Source organism: Lissotriton vulgaris, chromosome 5, assembly GCF_964263255.1.
Source record: "Lissotriton vulgaris chromosome 5, aLisVul1.2, whole genome shotgun sequence".
Lineage (NCBI taxonomy): Eukaryota > Metazoa > Chordata > Amphibia > Caudata > Salamandridae > Lissotriton > Lissotriton vulgaris.
Window position 1 is genome coordinate 1,487,893,461 of NC_141693.1, and position 19,269 is coordinate 1,487,912,729.

The 19,269-nt window shown below is 47.0% G+C and overlaps 1 protein-coding gene across 4 annotated transcripts in view; it reads left to right on the forward strand.

Annotated features, from left to right (window-relative positions):
• The window catches only part of PLEKHA6 (pleckstrin homology domain containing A6), a 778,700-nt gene that overhangs the window by 398,760 nt on the left and 360,671 nt on the right, over positions 1-19,269 (forward strand). The window lies entirely within an intron of this gene.

A 19,269-nucleotide genomic window follows, 5' to 3' on the forward strand; every position in this document is an offset into this window, starting at 1 on the left:
GCCAGAAGGCAGTGGCACAGCACATTGGTATTCGGTACAGTGCCCAGCACCAGCAGCCAGCTGCAGTACGAAGAAGCTGCTCAGATCCGGGTGCAGTGCCTTATACCAGCATCCAATCCTTTTTGCTACGTCCTGTGCCAGCCTTAGATTTCAGTAGGCAGTGCCAGCCAGTGGTCAGTGTGCCCTACCGCCTTCACATTCATAAAGCGGTGCCAGCCACGTATCCGCTGCGCACTGTCGGCCACAGGGCATAATGATTCCAGCTGCTCGGTGAAGTGTACGGTACCAGCTGCCCTGCACCTTGCCAGGTGGCGGATACCTGGCATGAGACTTGGAGCCAGGCGCAGTGTTTACTGCTGAATGCAGTGGGCGGTACCTGCTCCACGGTACAAAGGTCAGAGCCAGGTGCTTGCGTTGTCTGTTGGACTGTGAGTGCTCAGTACAGTCACAGTGCCATCTCACAAGTGCAGTGCCAGGTAGCACAGTACTATCTATACCAGATAGTGTTTGACTTCTCTCTGGGTGCAGTGCACAGCGCTAGCCGCCGGGTTAAGTCTGCCTTCCACCAGGGGCTGTGTTCGCTTATGTATGTGGCACTTCACACTAAATAACACAGCACACTGCAGTCTACCAAAAACAAGCGTTGACAAAGCCACTAATCTGGCTTCCATTATGAGTCCTGACTAAAATTATAAAAGAACCTGCAGCAGTGAAAAAACAGAAAAATTGGTGGTTCTCCGAGATAAATAATGTAATGTTTGATGATTCAATGTACTTTTGAGTTGTAAAATGGTCCCTCATACACTGAAGCACATCCACTCTATAGGAGGCAGATTGATGCAGCCAATGGCATGAAGTGCGAGAGTAATACTTCTCTAGGTAGAGCCAAAGCCCACTCTATGTATATTTCAAATAATTGGTATCAATAGGTAGCAGACAGCTGTGCTGTGAAGCCAGACCTAACACTGCAAACTACCAGCCACCAAATATAGTATGTAGCTAAACCCCAAGACTAAGTCAGCAGCTCCAGAGCAGTTCCTGGATGCTGCAGGCTGTGCCTGTAATGGGCACAGTACCTAGAGCCAATCATCGGATACAATGCTCAGTAACAGTCACAGGGAGTGCTATCAACTTTAAAGACTGCTGTACAACACACCACTGGGTGAAGTACGCTGCACCTGCCTCCAGGCACAATGTGTAATACAATCCTTCGATTCAAAGGACGGTACTAGGAAGGGTAGAGTGTGCACAGTACTAGCTGGGAATACAGTGCATTACAGTGTGCAACTACCAGACATGGATACAATGCTGGATGCTGTGCTCATTTCACACAGAGTGCAAGGTAGTAGACGCTGGATCTTTGATGCAGTGGGAGGTGCCATCCAGACCCAGTATGCCCTACTAGACTTGTTAGTATGATGACAGAAGTTGTAAACTGCAGCACTAGCCTCTTGGTGCCGTGTGCGGATTTAGCTAACGGATACAGTGCACTGTAAGAATGCGCCTTAGCCACAATGGTCACCACCTGCTACACTCAATGGACTCTGCTAATACACCTCAGTCCTGCCTCGCAGCACTCTCTGGTATTGAAATAACTGAGAACGAAAAATGGGTCACTCAGTGAACCTCACTCCTGATCAGGCGCACCTCCTGTTATTTCAGTACTGGGCGAGCCACTCACATTCAAAATCTATGCACACCAACCCATCACCCAGGGCTCTTTAGACATCTCAATCCTGACCTGCAGCACCTCTTGCTAGTCCAGCACTAGCGATAGACTGACCTAGACACAGATACTATCAATGCACATCAACCCTGACCTGTACCAACCACCCCTGAGACAGTCAGTCTTCCTTCTCTTAGTAGCCTTCAATTCAGACCTGAAGCAAACCCTGTTATTCCTGTAGTGGGCTAGATAGAAACACCCACAGTCAGTGCACCTCAATCCAACCCTGAAGCAAACCCTGTTATTCCTGTACTGGGACAATTAGTTAAGCTCCCCCTCTTGAGCACTCAATACATCTCACTCCTTGCCTGGAACACCCCTGGCTATTTCAGTACAGGGCAAAGAGAGCGAAACACCACATCAATGCATGCCAGCTCTGCAGTCGATATGCACACTTTGCAATCCTTCACCAAAGCAGGTTCGATGGAAGAGTCGTGGAGGAAAGACTGAAGGCAAGTGAGTGGGAACAAAATCCAGTCAGTTTTTGAAAGCCAACTCCACACATTTTCAGCCTAGAAAAGACTAGAGCACTGCCCTGTTCACTTAGTCCCTTAGAAGAGGCACCACCCTTTGCTGAGTGATTGATCCCCTCGCTTATCAGGCAACCGACCAAGCCCTCAAACAGGAGCCACTTGCCCGACTTGCACCAATAGAAGCCACTGGCACCTGTAAAATCAACTCCCTGGCAGGGAAGGAGCTGCCATCGCTGACCCACATTGTTAACCCGCGTCCTGACTATAGGGTTATCGCCATTCCTGGAGAAAAATACTGGCCTTTTGTTAAAGTATTAATATTCTGCAAAGACCTGGACCGGATTCTTAAGTAGAAATGTATATGAAATCATCTGTACTCTTTGTTTTCTCCTCGGGGGTCAACAGGGCAGCTGTTAAAACACATTTTAAAATGTTTTCTTCATACATTTACAGCTTAAAGTATGTGCAGATAAGGGAAACCAATTCCAGCTGTAGGCAATTCAAATTTGTGTAAGACATTGGACATTAAAATACCGTTCAATGCTGTTTAAAACTGGCCAGGTGGCAAACTACCTCACTAGCACTCTGAAGTTGCCTTTTGCGCCATATGAAATCTGTAAATATATGTATACAGCAAAGCAGCAATGTCTGTAATTTCCCTTAGCAGACACTGGGTGTCACTGTTATTACTGTCTCTGCTTCCTAACCAGTATCACAAAGTATATGTTTATGCACGTAACCAAATAATTTACTTCATTCCAGGGCTTTAAGTGGAAGGTAACATGGGTGTGTGTGTGTGGGGGGGGTGTATCTCTGAAAGGGTGTGGCCTAAGGGCATAGCCTAAACACTAAGCTACATTTCTATGACTTATACAGTGTGCCATCCAACTGGTATTTTAGTTCCTGTCTGGGTTTTCCGATATTGCATCCAGATATAGAACACAACTACTGACATACACCTAAAACCAGCCAGGACTGCTGGCTTTGTAAATCGTTGTAAGCTGTTTAAGATACACGAATAACAACAATGACATTGTTATAAATAATTAATACAGAAAATATTTCAATTCTGAAATTGTGAGACTAAACATTACTGAGGCTTGTGGAAGGGGTAATGGTCTTCAAAGTGTCTCACTTTCTTCCGTTATGTTACTCTTTCAGGCATGCCCACCCTTTTTCCTCTCTACATCTCATCCATCTGCATATCTTCCGCCTCACCTCTTCAGGCCCCTATTTTCACTGTCTCTTGAATGCCCTTCCTCACATTTCATTCACTTACCACAAAACATACCTAGTCGCCTGTAAGCACACCACTTTCTTATACATTGAACTTGTCAATATTTTGTCAGCAGTGTACCTCCTTCACGCACATTTGCACAGAATCACAACTGCAACTAGAATACATGACCATCGCTCTGTGCATTCTGTAGAGAGGCCAAGGATTGTATGATCATGAATTCTGAACACTTTTTTAATCCACTGATGGGAACAGTGAGTAACTCGCCCTGTCTTTAGCCTCAACTGCAGAGTGCTCAATCATGTCCTGGAGGCGACTCAGTTGAAAGTATGCACTTGCAAGAGTAACAAGCTGCAAAAATAAAGAAACACAATGTCCTGGAATTAACTAACACTCTGATGGAATGCAAGATTAAGTAAAACATGAAATAGAACCAAGAACTAAATTACTGACGGGGATTTCCTTACATTTTTTTTACATTCATTGTTCAAAAATTATTCGGTGTTTTTGCCATTACAGTCAAGGACATGAATATAGGGCCAGATCGGAACCAGTTTCAATATCTGGATTTAATTACTGTCCAGTCTGAGACCCGGATCCAGGCCACTCAAAGCCTTGCCGTATTCCTTTAAGCGAAGGGCATTCTGTATCTGGCAGGCCTTGGTAGATGGCTAGAGTATTCTGCACACTTACACCCTCATTACAGGTTGCTTATTAATTCTGATAAGCTTGGTGACCGTAGTTATTGGGACCATAGGGATTATGAGGTCTGCAGGAATCTACGAGGGATCTGTCTGGTTTCCCCTGCAGCTTTCAGCTATTCAAAAAAATACACAAACTCCTAGGGCAAACTATGGGGAGGGATAGCGAACTACTGGGTAAATCAGACCCACCAATAATGGCCAATTTTGCAGTGAAACCAACTCTGGGGGATCGGATTTACCGGATGTGTGTGTTAGGAAGCGCTTCATGAGGCCTCTAGTGGTTTAGAAGGGGGAATCGGGCTGGAAATATGAAAGACCTGCGCATGACTACAGATCGTACAAAAGCCAATTCTTATGCTAGATAGGGTGATAGTGCCTCTAGGTTTGGATGACTTTGGGATTGGCAAAAGCGAAGAGTGCCTGCAAACTCTGTCTGAATCACACTAGGCATTGGCACAGGAATGGAGGATATCACCACTAGGGCTGGGGTTTTCACGAGAATACATAGCTTTTTAAGTCAGAACTGAATAGCTCAAGGAGGAATTGCCATAGCGACACAAAGATTGGCTGGGGGTCATGGTTGGAGCGGAGGGGCTCAAGGGATTGGCAGGAGACAGACTGGGTACATCTAGTGATGGATGGCTCAGCGGATGGGCGCACTCACTCATACCAAGAAAAGATGGCTCAGATATTTGTCCTGGGAATTAAAGGCTTGCCAGTACTAGGAATAGATGTCCCAACAGAAGTTACACATCTTTGCCACTCCAAGTGGATGGGCTCTAGGGAAGGGTCTAGACAGACTTAATGTGTTCCAGAGTAGTTGTACGAAGGGAACTTGGAGTTCTGGATTGGTCATCTGGACTTGATATGGTTGATCTTGAGTCTTTAGTTACTGCTCTTGGCTTTAGAGCTAGAGTTCTGGGCTCTACTGTCAGGGACTCTTACGGTGATGTTCCTGATTCCGAGCTCCATATTCCTGAGTTTTGTGCTGATTTGCTGAACTCTTGGCATGGTGTTTCGGCGAGCTTGAGTTTGTGTCCTTTAATAACGTTTGTTACGACAGTGGGATTGAATTCTAACTTGTTCCGAAACTGGCATCTGATTTTCTAATAACGTTGTTCTAGGAAACAAAATAGACTCCTCGCGCTATGACTCAGCCGCTCTTGTTTAATTACGTAATACGGCTAGTGGCCCTGTGCCACGAGAAGCCTCTGTTCGTTGGAGCCTGACACCGCACCTGAGACCGCCAAATCCCTGGGCGCAGGTCGGGCGCCTGCCCTAACCACCTTAACAGACAGCACCTGTTTTAACCCAAAGCGACTGGGCCTAATCTTTAATTCACCCCGCTGCGAGGCGGCGAAAGTACACGTCCAATTCGTACCGCCCGTTGGTACAGAGCCAGGGAGCTTGTTATTGACTTATAGATTTAGCGCACGCTCGTGTGCTGCGCTACGCACGGCGTCCCTGCGTGCCCTCGTGGGTAAACACGGAAGGAGGAAGTGGCGGCGCTCCTCCCGCCCCCAAGGCAAAGGTAGGGTGACCCTATCCATCTGTACACTTATCCACCCACTCTTCATCCCATCCATCCATTCACTCATCCACTCAGCCATTTACCCTTTCACCAATCCAGCCATCCTTTCACTTCCTAATCCTTCCACCCATCCACTATTTTAGTCATCCATCCATCCTCCCTCTCTCTCTCCATCGACCCTTTCACTTAGCCATCCTTCCTTCCATCCATCCATCCATCCACCCACCCATCCATCCATCTACTCATCCACTCATGAATCCATCCATTGATCCTATCACTCATCCATCTATCATTTCACTCCTTCACACATCTATTCATCCTTTTGTCCATCTACCCTCCCTTTCACTCACTCATCCATCCTTACATCCACCCTTTCACTTATCAATCCATCAATCCATCCATCATTTCACTCATCCACCTACCCACCCATCATCCAACCCACCCACCATCCACCCACCCACTCATCCATCCTTTCACCCACCCACCATCCAATCCACTGATCCATCCTTTCACCCACCCACTATCCACCCACCCACTCATCCATCAATCCATCCTTTCACCCACCCACTCATCCATCCATCCTTTCACCCACCCACTCATCATCCATCTATCCTTTCACACACCCACTCATCATCCATCCATCCTTTCACCCACTGACTCTCCATCCATCCATCCTTTCACCCACCCATCATCCATCCATCCATCCGTCCTTCCCCTCATCATCCATCCTTCCCCTCATCATCCATCCATCCTTTTCCCTCATCATCCATCCATCCTTTTCCCTCATCATCCATCCATCCATCCATCCTTCTACCCACCCACTCATCATCCATCCATCCTTCCCCTCATCATCCATCCATCCTTCCCCTCATCATCCATCCATCCTTTTACCCACCCCCTCATCATCCATCCATTTCCTAATCTTCCATCCATCCATCTTTTCACGCATCCCCTCATCATCCATCCATCCACCCTTCCCCTCATCATCCATCAATCCACCCTTCCCCTCATCATCCATCCTTTCACCCACCCCCTCATCATCCATCCCCTCATCATCCATCCATCCATCCTTCCCCTCATCATCCATCCTTCCTCTCATCATCTATCCATCCATCCTTTCACCCACCCATCCATCTATCCTTCCCCTCTATCCATCCCCTCATCCATCCCCTCATCCATCCATCCATCCCCTCATCCATCCATCCCCTCACCCATCCCCTCATCCATCCATCCATCCCCTCAGCCATCCATCCTTCCCCTCATCCATCCATCCCCTCATCCATCCATCCTTCCCCTCATCCATCCATCCTTCCCCTCATCCATCCATCCTTCCCCTCATCCATCCATCCTTCCTCTCATCCATCCATCCTTCCCCTCATCCATCCTTCCTTTCATCCATCATCCATCCTTCCCCTCACCCATCCATCCATCCCATCCATTTATCCTTCCCCTCATCCATCCATCCATCTCCTGATCCATCCATCCTGATCCATCCATCCTTCCCCTCCATCCTTCCCCTCCACCCATCCAATCCATCCATCCATCCATCCATCCATCCATCCATCCATCCATCCATCCATCCTTCCATCTTCTGATCCATCCATCCTGATCCATCCATCCATCCATCCAGCCATCCTTCCCCTCCATCCATCCATCCTACTCCTCATCCATTATCCTTCCCCTCACCCATCTTTCCCCTCATCCATCATCCAGCTACCCTTCCACCCATACATCCAGCTATTTACATTTTCTCTCCATCCTTCCCCTCACTCATCAATCCATCCATCCTCTCTCATTAGCCATTTATTCAATCTTTCATTCATCCATTCACCCTTTCACTAATTCATCCAGCCATTCACCCATCCCTTCACTTACTTACTCGCCGACCTTTCCATATTAATTTTGAGCTGAGCCCTTTTGAGAAGAGGCCCGTCAAGAATTTCACCCTCGCTGCAGGGGCCGTTCCAGGACTGGGATAGAAGCCACCCAGGGCGGAGACAGGATCCACCACAGGGGGGGACAAGAGCCATCACAGGCGGGGGTGGACTGGAGCCACAACATGGGGGGACAGGAGCCATCCCAGGCGTGGGGTGGACTGGAGCCACCACATGGGGGGGACAGGTGCCATCACTGAGGGGAGGGCAGGAGCCGTCACAGGAGAGGGAATACAGGGGTGGGCATGCAGTATTCTAGTATAATCTTGGGCTCCTCTCCCGCACAAGACAATGAGAAGACAGGCTCTCTGTCCAAAATGCCATACCCCACTGTGATGTACAGTACACACAGGAGATACTCTAAGAGAACTGATTGAACTGATTGTCCTCCATACTTCGTTAATCAGTGTGGGTGCGATTGTGCCATTTCTTTATTTTCTTACATTATAGACTGCATGTTTGAAGAATCGAGGTTTGCTTACAATTTAGTGACAGTAATTACGCTCTGTGAAGAGAACCACGTGCTGCCTCGATGTAATCAGGGGTGTAATCTGGCCGAGTCTCGGATGTTTGGGGCCCTGGGTAGAAATGGAATGTGTGAGCCCCCCTCTAAATAGCAGAGACATGACACATTCAGGGCTGTTTGCATGTGAATAGATGTCGCTGCTCCTGAACCGGCAGCCCCTCCCTCTCAGTCACCTTCGAAGCACCTCTTAACAGGTCATCAAGGGCTGGAGGTGTGAGGGTAGCCATCCCGCTGTGCCTCTCCAATGCTGCGGGGCATCTGAGGAGCTTTGGTGCAGCATCGGAGTGAAGAAAAGAGGTGGGTGCAAGCTGTGCCAACTTTAGGGTGGAGCAACCGGTGCCCTGTTAAAATGACGGACAAATGGCGTCCGTTAAAGATTCCTTCACGGACAACGGACAGACGGCCGAAATTACGGACTGTCCGTGAAATTTACGGACGGTTGGTCACCCTAGGCAAAGGTGATGCAGACGTAACGGGTGGAAGAATTTCTCATTCCAAAGGCTGATAGGCCGATTTTATGACTCCGTCCATCCTTCCCAATAATTTGACAATAAGAATCATAATTCCGAACATAGATTAACGTTCAATGAGTTCATCTATGGATCTAAATAGTCATAAACAGGGCCACTGAAATTATGCGATTATGCGTCTACGCGATTTACGCACAATTGTAGTTTTGCCGAATTTACCACATAATCCATCGTCTGCTGCATAATCTGCAGATTTTAACAAAAGTTAAAATTTGTTTCTGTAGTGGCGTACTCTAGTCTTCACCAGTGTAGTGTCCGGAGACACAGTGGGGGAAGGAAGACCTAGGCCGCAGAGTGGGGCCTAACTGACGCTGCAAATGACCACGCACACACTGTCTGCTAGTTAGGGCCAAAGACCCCGAGCGGTCTTCCGGCCATTTATTTATACCCAGGGGCTACCCCGCCCCTGAGGCGTATGCATGCGTGTGTGCGTACGTGAACGGGCCGGGTGGCCCCGTTACTACAGTGATGACGTAGAGCGCGGCGGCCATTTTGTGTGCGGCCGCTCTCCCAGCTTATATATATATATATATATATATATATATATATATATATATATATAAAATAAATATAATTTACTCACCTGCTACCTCACGAGTGAGAGTGTCATTTTCTCTGGGGGAACTTGAACTTTACAACTGGCGATGAGGATGGGACTCGGAAATAAAAACGGGAGAAACACGAGGACCACATAGACCCAGAGACAGTGAACCAGCTTAGCACACACCAGCAGCCAGGGTGTATGGAACAAGTGGGAGAGCGCGGCAGAGGGGACGCTCGCCATCATAAGCAGCCAGCCACGCGCAGAAACAGTCCTGAACATAGCAGCTGTAACCAAAGCTGACTGCAGCCAGTGAGACCTGCCCATGTGACGAGAAAAGGGAAGGCAATAGTCACCACCACTACCCTATCCACAGGACGGGAAAGGGAGCAAACACAGCAGGAAAGATATTGCCCATAGGTGAGAAGAGGAGCAGAGCAAGAAAACAATCGGCGAAGCGCAGAATCGGCTGGTACCACGTTCGAAGAAGATAGAAGGAACGCCTGGGGCCCTGGCGGAGCAAGCAGAACACAGCGCACGGGGGCGGATCTGCGTCGCAACAGAGCCCCCCACGCCTGCACAGACAAAGCGCGCCAGGCAGTCCCAGAGGGGAGGAAGAGCCATCCGGGCGAAGAGCGGAATTGTGTGCTCAAACGTCCTTGCTCACAACACCGATCCCCTTCTTACCCAAACCAGGGGATCCCTCGATGAAGTGGGAAGATTGGAGGGAAAACTTTATGAACTATCTGTAGGCCCTAGCGGACGAGAATGGAGAAGCATTTCCCAGCAGAAGAAGGAAGAGGATATTGCTTCATAACCTAGGTCCAGAAGGCATCAGAGTGTTCCAGAATATAGTCCGGACACCACAACAAGCGGCTGATGACGACGTGTTTCAGCATGCGATCGACGATCTGAACAAACATAGGCCGGCGGTGTGCCTGTCCATAGACAGATACAACTTCCAACAATGGAAACAAGCAGTGTGAGAGTCCATAGATGAGTACGTAGCAGCGTTGAAGAAATTGGCAATCATGTGTATATTCGGCATCTTACACGATGAATTCATTAAAGACCAAATTGTCATGGACACCACGAACTCGACGATCCAGGACAAGCTGTGGGTAAATGGAGATGCGACCCTGAAGGAAGTCATAGCCATGGTGAAGAAAGCAGAGCTATTGAAAAGATGTGCGGAGGCAGTGAAAGAGGAGACAGCCGCCAGGCCCATGGTGAACAAAGTCACTGAGGTAGAACAATCGGAAAAAGGCAAGGGAGCAACAGGGGACACGAGGACACAGGCTGAATCGACATCCAGACCAGCACCGGCGTAGAAACCTTGCAATGAAGCCAAGAACATGTGCTACAGGTGCGGCAGTCTGTCTTATCCAGCCTATGATAAGCTGTGTCCAGCCTTCCGTGCCAAATGCATGTTCTGCGGGATCGTAGGGGACTACGAGAAAGTATGTTGCTGCAAGCAAAAAAGACCGACAGTCAAGCACGTCGCACAAGAGTCAGACCTAGAAGGAGAAGGCAAAGAAGAAGACAGCGTGTTGTGCATAGAAGAACAAATACTGGGGATCAACTGCAACCGCTCTAAGAAACCTCAATGTGAACTTGTGATAGGAGGAATACCGATAAAGATGGTAGCAGATTCCGGATCCCCGTACACCATAATACAACGGACGGTGTGGGATGAACACTTCAAAGACCAGCTGGGACACCACCTGGAACCCCCGGATATTCGGCCAGTCACATTCATAAGAGACCCCATTCCTATGGTAGGATACCGAAGCCTGAAATTTGAATTCAAGGAACGGAGTGCAAAGTGCAAACTATATGTGGCAGAAAAAGGTCCTTCGGTCCTGGGGTGGAACGACCAAGGAGACTTGGGTATACAGTTGAACCCCGGTGGCACCACGCAAATTCTGATGACCAGCAAAAAGCAATAACCGGATGTTACAAAACTGAAGGAAGATTTCCCACCGTGTTCGGAGGCAAAGTTGACAAATTGACTAAATTCACGCACAAGATCGATCTCAAGGCAGATGCGAAACCAGTGTGCCACAAGGTGAGAAATATCCCTCTGGCTATCAGAGAAAAAGTACAACAGGAATTACGGAGGCTGGAAGACAATGGCATCATATAATTGATAACTAGTGCAGAGTGCTTGGCACCGTCGGTGGTAGCAATGAAGTCGAACGGCAAGGTGCGTCTGTGTGTGGACCTGAGGGAATTGAACAAAACCTAATAGTGGAAAAATTCCCACTACCAAGAATAGATGAGATGCTGGCAAAAACAAAGGAGGTGAAATGGTTCTCAAACATCGACCTCATCTCGGCCTACCATCAAATAGCCCTACACCACACATGCCGGAAATTGACATCGTTCATAACCCCTTTCGGGTGCTATCAGTTTTGCAGGATGCCATTTGGACTGGCCTCGGCAGCAGCCGTATTTCAGAAACTTATGCACAAGCTGTTCAAGGAAGTGGATGGAGTTCAGTACTTCCAAGATGACATCTTGGTGATGGGCATGAACAAAGCAGACCATGACGCCAAGTTGTCCAAAGTCCTACATTTCTTGGAACGCAATGGACTCACTGCGGACTGGGAGAAGTGCCGGTTTGGAATGACATCTAATCAGGGACCAAGGCATCACACCTAAATAATCCAACGTCAAAGCGATATGTGACGCACCACGTCCGGGAAACAAGGAAGAAGTCAGGTCATTCCTTGGCATGGCCGAGTTTTACAGCAAATTCGTACAGCATTTCGCCACCAAGACACATCACTTGCGCCAACTCCTCCGGGACAAGACAACCTTTCGAGTGGACGGAGGAGATCCAAAAAGAATTCCAGAAGATCAAAGCGGACATTAGCACAGCAGTTCCTCTATGTGGATTTCATCAGCAAGCAAGATCAGTATTAACGACGGACGCGAGTGAGAGGGGCCTAGGAGCGGTCCTAATGCAAGAGAAAAAAGACAGGGAATTGTCCACCCTCAGCTCTGCATCCAGATCTCTGTCACCTACGGAGCAGAAGTACAGTGTGATAGAAAAGGAGATGTTGGTAGCAGTCTGGGCCATGGAGAAGTTCCACCAGTTCTTATGGGGCACAAGATTCAGGCTAAGAACAGACCATAAGCCTCTGGTCAAAGTCCTCACGTCCTCTGGACATGCGAATGTGACTCCCCGTTGGAGGAGTCGCATTCTCCAATGGGGAGAATTGTTGGACTACAGGTATGACGTACAGGTATGTTGGACTACAGGTATGACGTAGAACACATCCCGGGAGCCAGAATCAAAGTAGCCGTCTATCTCAGTCGAACCTCAGCCATTAAGGAAGCTCCACGCGGTTCCGAAGATGAGGATGCCAGAGTGGCATTCATGGAGGACCACGAAAGTGTGATAAGCGAACAGGAGTGGAAGGAAGCGAACGGGAACGACTCAGACATCAGGGCTGTCAAACAGTTCATACTAAGAGGATGGCCAAAGAAGAGGCACTTGGAGGCAGCGCTCAGAACATTCTTTGACGTGAGAGTGGAATTATCGGTTGGTGACCGAGGGATCTTCATGCGGAGAGGTGAAAAGGTAGTTCCTCTCAATACGTTGGTGCCACATTTACATGCCCTTATACATGAAGGACACCTGGGTATTGTGAAGACGAAGCTCAGGGCGAAACAGATGTACTGATGGCCTGCTATGGATAGGCAGATAGAAAGGCACGTGCGGGAGTGCGAACAATACCAAAGAGCGGAAAAGTCCCAAAGCCTGATGTGACCATCCTTGGGAAAGTTTGACAACCACGCTAACCCTTGGGAGGATCTTTCGATAGACATCTTGGGTCCAGTATTGGATGCTCATAGAGTCCAGAAATACGTGGTAGTGCTCGTAGACCGGTATTCCAAGTGGCCTGAGATCGACATACAGGAAGACATGCACGCCGACAAAGTATTAAAGTTTCTAACAACCATCTTCCTTAGAGAAGGTATTCCACGCTCCATCCTAAGTGACAGTGGGCCTCACGTCGGAAAAATGGAACGCGTACATGGGAGGGAATGGTATAAAGGTCAAGCACACATCGATATATCATCCGTCGGGAAACTGTCTAGCCGAAAGATTCAATAGAGTCATAATGGGCTCGGTTTAGTCAGCGATCAGAGCTGGGAAAGACTGGGAAAAAGAATTGAAGTGCATATTGTGGGCCTACAGGATTACCCCAATACAGGATACGCACAGGATACAGCCCCTTCCAGATCTTAAGAAGTCGAGACCCATTCACGAAGGGAAATGTTGCATGGAGGGAGCGCACAATCACGAGCAAGTTGTCTCCAGCAGTAGTGCTTCACAATCTGGAAAAGGCGCAAAGAATATATACGGAACACTTCAATAGAAGACGAAATGTCAAGGAGACGGAGTTAGAGAGAGGAAAGTAGGTTTGAGTCAAACTAGCCCAATTAAGAAAGAAAGGTGATAGCAAGTTCAGTGCACCTATGCAAGTGGAAGAGGTTTACGACCGAGCAGCCCTGCTGAGCGAGGGGAAAGTTTGGTCTCTGGACAGGATGTCCAAATGCAACAAGATATTGCGATGGAATGAAAGAGAAAGAGGACAAGCAGAAATACCCAAGACTCAAGGCACAGAAGTCATTCCGGTGGAAGAAGGAGCAGGAAATGCTAGAGAAAGAGAGAGAGAAGAGGAAGTAAAGATGGGGAGTGATCCCGGTGCATTGGAACTCTCAGGAAGCACCGATGGAACACCTTTAAGTGGTGTTCCCCTGAGTACAGAAAGAATTGGAGGAAGAAATCCCCAAGAAGTTGCTGTGTACACTTCTAGTACTCCAGTGAGGCGTACTCGCGCCGGCAGAGCTGTGGTAAGACCGTTGAAGTACAGAGACTTTGAGATGGGAGACGGGAATGAGCCCTCCAGCAGGTAGACAGAGAGATATTATCTTTTGTTTGAAATGTATATCCATAAAGGAGGGAGATATGTAGTGTCGCGCTCTAGTCTTCATGCCGTGAAGTGAGGACGTAGAGCGCGGTGGCCATTTTGTATGCGGCCAGAGAGCGAGGAGCCCGCGAACTTAGCAGACAACTCCCGCCGCTCTACCAGCATATATATATATATATATATATATATATATATATATATATATAATAAATATATTTTACTCACCTGCTACCTGACGAGTGAGAGTGTCCTTTTCTCTGGGGGAACCTGAACTTTACAGTTTCTACGTCAAATAGTTCAGCAGTTACTAAAAACGCAGCAACGCATGTTGCTGTGCAGGGGAAGTCCCTTTGCAACAGTTGACTGGCCCCGTTTCTGTAGCTTATTTGTGTGTTAAACGGATACTATTGTAGTGCAACTAATGCCCAGACAGTTTTGATAAGTTTATAAATTACAAAGTAATGAAGTAATCCGATCACAAATTGTGCCCTAAAATTGGCCTATTCTTACTGCATAATTTACTCAACATTGCCACATAATTTTGCCCTCCCAAACAACATAACTCTAGTGGCCACTGTAATTATGCGTTGGGAGGGCTTGGGGATTAGGCAAGCTAATTATGCAGCGTTTTTGCATAATTTGCCTGGCAAGTTATGGGACATAATGCAGCACATATTACGATATCAATACTTCATTATTTGTGCACATGTTAACAGTGTTTGGGAAAAAGTTTCACTTCATTAGTACCCATTTTACAACCTGCAAATACAACAATAAGCAACTGTAGGATGACCAGTAAAGCTTTGAAAAGGGTATTTCATTATGCACCCACACGTCCCCAAGTTTTTAGTAACTTTTGATCCATTTTTGCTGTAAACATTTTTTGTTAAAATATGCAGGTTATATATCATATGATGGAATGTGTGCCAAATGTAGAAAAACAATATTAATGCAGAAAATGCAGAATCAGTAGTATAATTCCAAAGGCCATAATTCTTCCCCTGTTCAAGATCTATACATCTGAAATATGATTTGTGGTTGTGCCTAAAACCTATAGTTTCTTTGTGTGATGGGCCACTACCCTTCAAGGTTGAACATGATCTCTGGAGGAGTAGGGTGGGTAAGCAAGATGAGGCATGAGATGGATTATGGCTGCTATGCAACATCATAAAAAAATGACGGCTCTCACATTCACCCTATTTAGACTGTATAGGTCTTTATGCATGCTAAATAAGGTCGAACATATATTGGTTACTTTTTGGTAGATGCTGCATAAACAGAAAACTTTTTGCCCTTAATATTTCTGGAAAGACGGAAATAGAATAGCATAACTCGTTCTATCACATGAATACATTTCTGTACCCTATTATGCTTTTGAACTTCGACCTATTCCTCCAAATTTTATGCATTGGTCAAGATTTTAAATATTTGTATTTGTGGTTCTCTATTTTTTCGTCATATACGTAGTTTTTCCATGTTTATTTTTCATGTGATTCTACCACTGTTAGTTTTTGTATCAATGTTCAGGAAAATTGGATATTTCACCTTTCATCTTGCGGCATACGCTGTTCTACCAGTAAGCCTGACACCATACTCGTGCCTCCTTCATTATTACATTGGGAATCATGTTCCTTTAAGGCAATGGGTCATTATGCGTTCCTATCTAGTTTGTCATTAGTCATTTGACAGGATCTGGTGGTTCAATGGGCAGAAGCATCCACTGCAGGGATCTGTGTTTAAACTCCTGGTCGCAGGTTCATATCCTGGTGGGTATCTCAGCCTTTCATTCTTCTGAGATCAATAAAAGGAATATCCTTGAGTTGGGTATCAAAAAACGTTTGTTATTCAGAATGAAGATACATTTCTGGGTGAACTTTCAATTTGCAAATACTCATCTTATTATGTCATTTGCCATTATGCATGCCCTCAGTTGTTGCTTTGTTATTAAATATATCCGCATCCAGCTAGATGGAGGAGGAAAGGCAATACTTATCTTTCTAGACCTCTCAGCCGCATTCGACACGGTAATCTTAGCCACAATGTCCCTATATATATATATTTGCACTGGCATTTATTTGGGTTTGTAAATGTACATACAGTTCTGAAGTCTGCAAATTATTCGTGGACGCAGTGACTATGTTCACAATAGTGGTGAATGTGGACCTCAACTCATTGCAGACTGTAGTCTGTTAGAAATTGGCTTGTTGGTTGATTGGGGTATGAGTGCTGGTCAAGCAGCAAACACAATCCTAGCCAGGATAAGAGGCAGGCAAATCCTAAATTTGGGAAACAATCCTAACAGTGTGGGCATCACATTGCGATGCCATTACAATGCGGTTGTTACAACGACCGCGTTGTAACCACGCAATGCCATTACTACGCAAGTTGTTACATCGACTTGCAGTAGATGGGGTGCTAACATTAGAAATAGTTTAGCTTACTATTCCAACACCTTCCCTACTGTTACGTAGGCTGGAGTTGGAATAGTAAGTTACACATTTCTAATGTCAGCTCGCCATCTACTGCAAGTCGATGTAACGACTTGCGTAGTAATGGCTTTGCGTGGTAACAACGCAGTCGTTGTAATGACCGCGTTGTAATGGCACGGGGGGTAATGGCTCACGATGTAACGAGTCATATTTCCTAAACTAACCCGTGCTCACCCTCTGGTAGCCTAACAAAGAGCAGTCAGGCATAACTTTAGACACTGTTTGTTAAGTATTTGTGCAACACTTCAAACAGTAACACAGTGAAAATACCACACAAAAAGATTCCACCCAAGGTTCGAAAATAGCTCTGTTTTTAATAAATAAAACAAGACTAAAAGAAAAAAGTGAATTAGCATAACTGGAGATATTGAATTTCAATGTTTTAAGAAAAACAGTGCTAGAAACAAAAAGCACTATTTGGGCTACATTAAAGTCACTAGTTCAGGCCGACCGCGATAGGGCGTGGGCTGGCTACATGGACACCCAGTTAGGCCCACTTAATAAAGTACCTCAAATCCTGGTTGCAGAGTGTTGCGTGGGTCTGTGTCGAAGATGTGTCATTCAGCAGAGGCAATGCATCGGTTCCGAGATGCAACAAGGTTGTGGTGCGAGATCATGTTGCTATGCCGTTGAGGCTCGTGTTGACAGGGCTTGCAATGCAAAGTCTAATGTCAAGGATGCGAGGCGGTGCATCGATAGCGATGAAGCTAAGATGCAGACTTTCGTTGTCGAGGCTACTGTCTATGACTGATGCATGCAAGGAGCTTGTGAGGTGTAAAGTGTCATGCAGCAGCGGTTCCGAAGGTGATGCATCGGTCCCAAGATGCAAGTCTTTTGCAATGGGTCCAATCCACGCAGCAGCGTTGATGCATCTGTTCTGCTTGGGGATGCTCCACTCAGCTGAGGAGATGGGTTGGTTCCGCTGGCAAGCACCTGAGGCCTACTTCCAAGGGTCCAAGACTGGGGTGGCACCACTTAACAGGGTAGACTCATAGATAAAAGATTCCAGGCGCAGCGGATGAAAGCCTGTTATATCCATGAGACTTCAAATCAGGAGGCCAGACAGCTGGCCCTTGGAGTCACACTGGGTTCTGGGATCAAGAGATACAGGCTCAGGCCTTCTCACCCAAGGCAAGAGGGAAACAGGCAGCATGTCAGCACAGAAAAGCAGGAGTCCAGCAGAGTGCATCCCAGCAGAGTGAGACCTTCAGCAGCACAACCGTCCTTGACCTGTGGATACTCTGCCAGGAAGAAGTGTACTGAAGTAGTGAAGTGGGGGAGACTTCAAAGACATGCCTTTGAAGTTCACAAAGGTTCTCCTTTCGTGTCCTGGCTCCATACTCACTGCAGGGGAGTATGTAGCCCTTTGTGTGGGGACACAGCCTATTCAGGTGTAAGTGAGGCTGGGTCCAGCTTCTCTCTCCCATCCTGCCAGGATGGTCCATCAAGTCACACCTAAGCTCCCATTGTGTATGCCTGTCTAGGGGGAACACACAAAGCCCAGCTGTCATGCTTCCCAGACATATGATCAAAGGCAGGCAGCAGGCACCAAAGGAGCTCAAGCAAGAAATGGCAACTTTCTAAATGTAAACACCACAAGATGATGGATAGAGTGCTGAAACTTTTCCAATACTCGCCCCAGTCAAGAGATCTGGGTTTTATCCATCACTTTTTTGCTCACTTTGACTCTCCAGTTTGGACCCAGCCTGAACAGCCCAGCCTGAACTGCCAGGCCAGGTCCGCCCTGGACTGGAAACCAGCCTCCTGGGACCTCTTTTACGCTATCACCCCTCATCAGCCAGGCTAGCTTGAATGCAGGGGCACAGTAAGCAAGGGACCCACATCTGGGCATACCCTTAGCCACATCGTTTGTGACTGGGGCTGAATGTTTGATAATGTTCCGCATTCCATCCATCATCTTTTTGTGTTGCTATAGTCGCCCCAAGTGGGAATGGTATGCCCTGTGCTCGCTATGCCACTGGATTCTAGCCCGGCTGATGAGGGGTGGTTCCAGGAGGCTTGTTTCTGGTCCAGGGAGGACCTGGCCTGGCAGTTTGGGCTGGACTGTTCCAATGGGGAGCAGGGTCAAGATTGATTTGCATATGACTGGGTCCAAACTGGAATGGAGTGGCGAGCAAAAAAACTATGGATTTAACCCAGATCTGTGACTGGGGTGAATGTTTAATTTGTTCAGCATTCAGTCCATCATCTATTCTTTTAACTTTCTAAAAGTGGCATTTTCAGAATTGTAATTTAAAATTTGACTTCACCATAATTTAGGATTTTAAATTGGGATTCCATAGACAACAAACTTGAATCAGTTCTATACTTATACCTCAAGTTGTACAGCCTAAAGCAAATACAAATGTTTTAAAAAAGCCTGAAAATGTGAGTTACACACCACAAAGCCATTGGTAAGCCACAGGTGGAATGCATTCCTAGGTCAGTTTTCTGGATGTTACCAAGATGCCTTTAGAAAACCAAACAGCTACCCTCTCTGGTAGGCTTCGACCTAAAAAGGCCTGAGACAAACGCAGGAAAGGAAAGACTAATATAAGGAGAAAGCTGGAGACTAGGAAGGAGTGAAATCATTACAGCAGACGAGGAATGGGTACGGTAGAGTTGCTGGGAC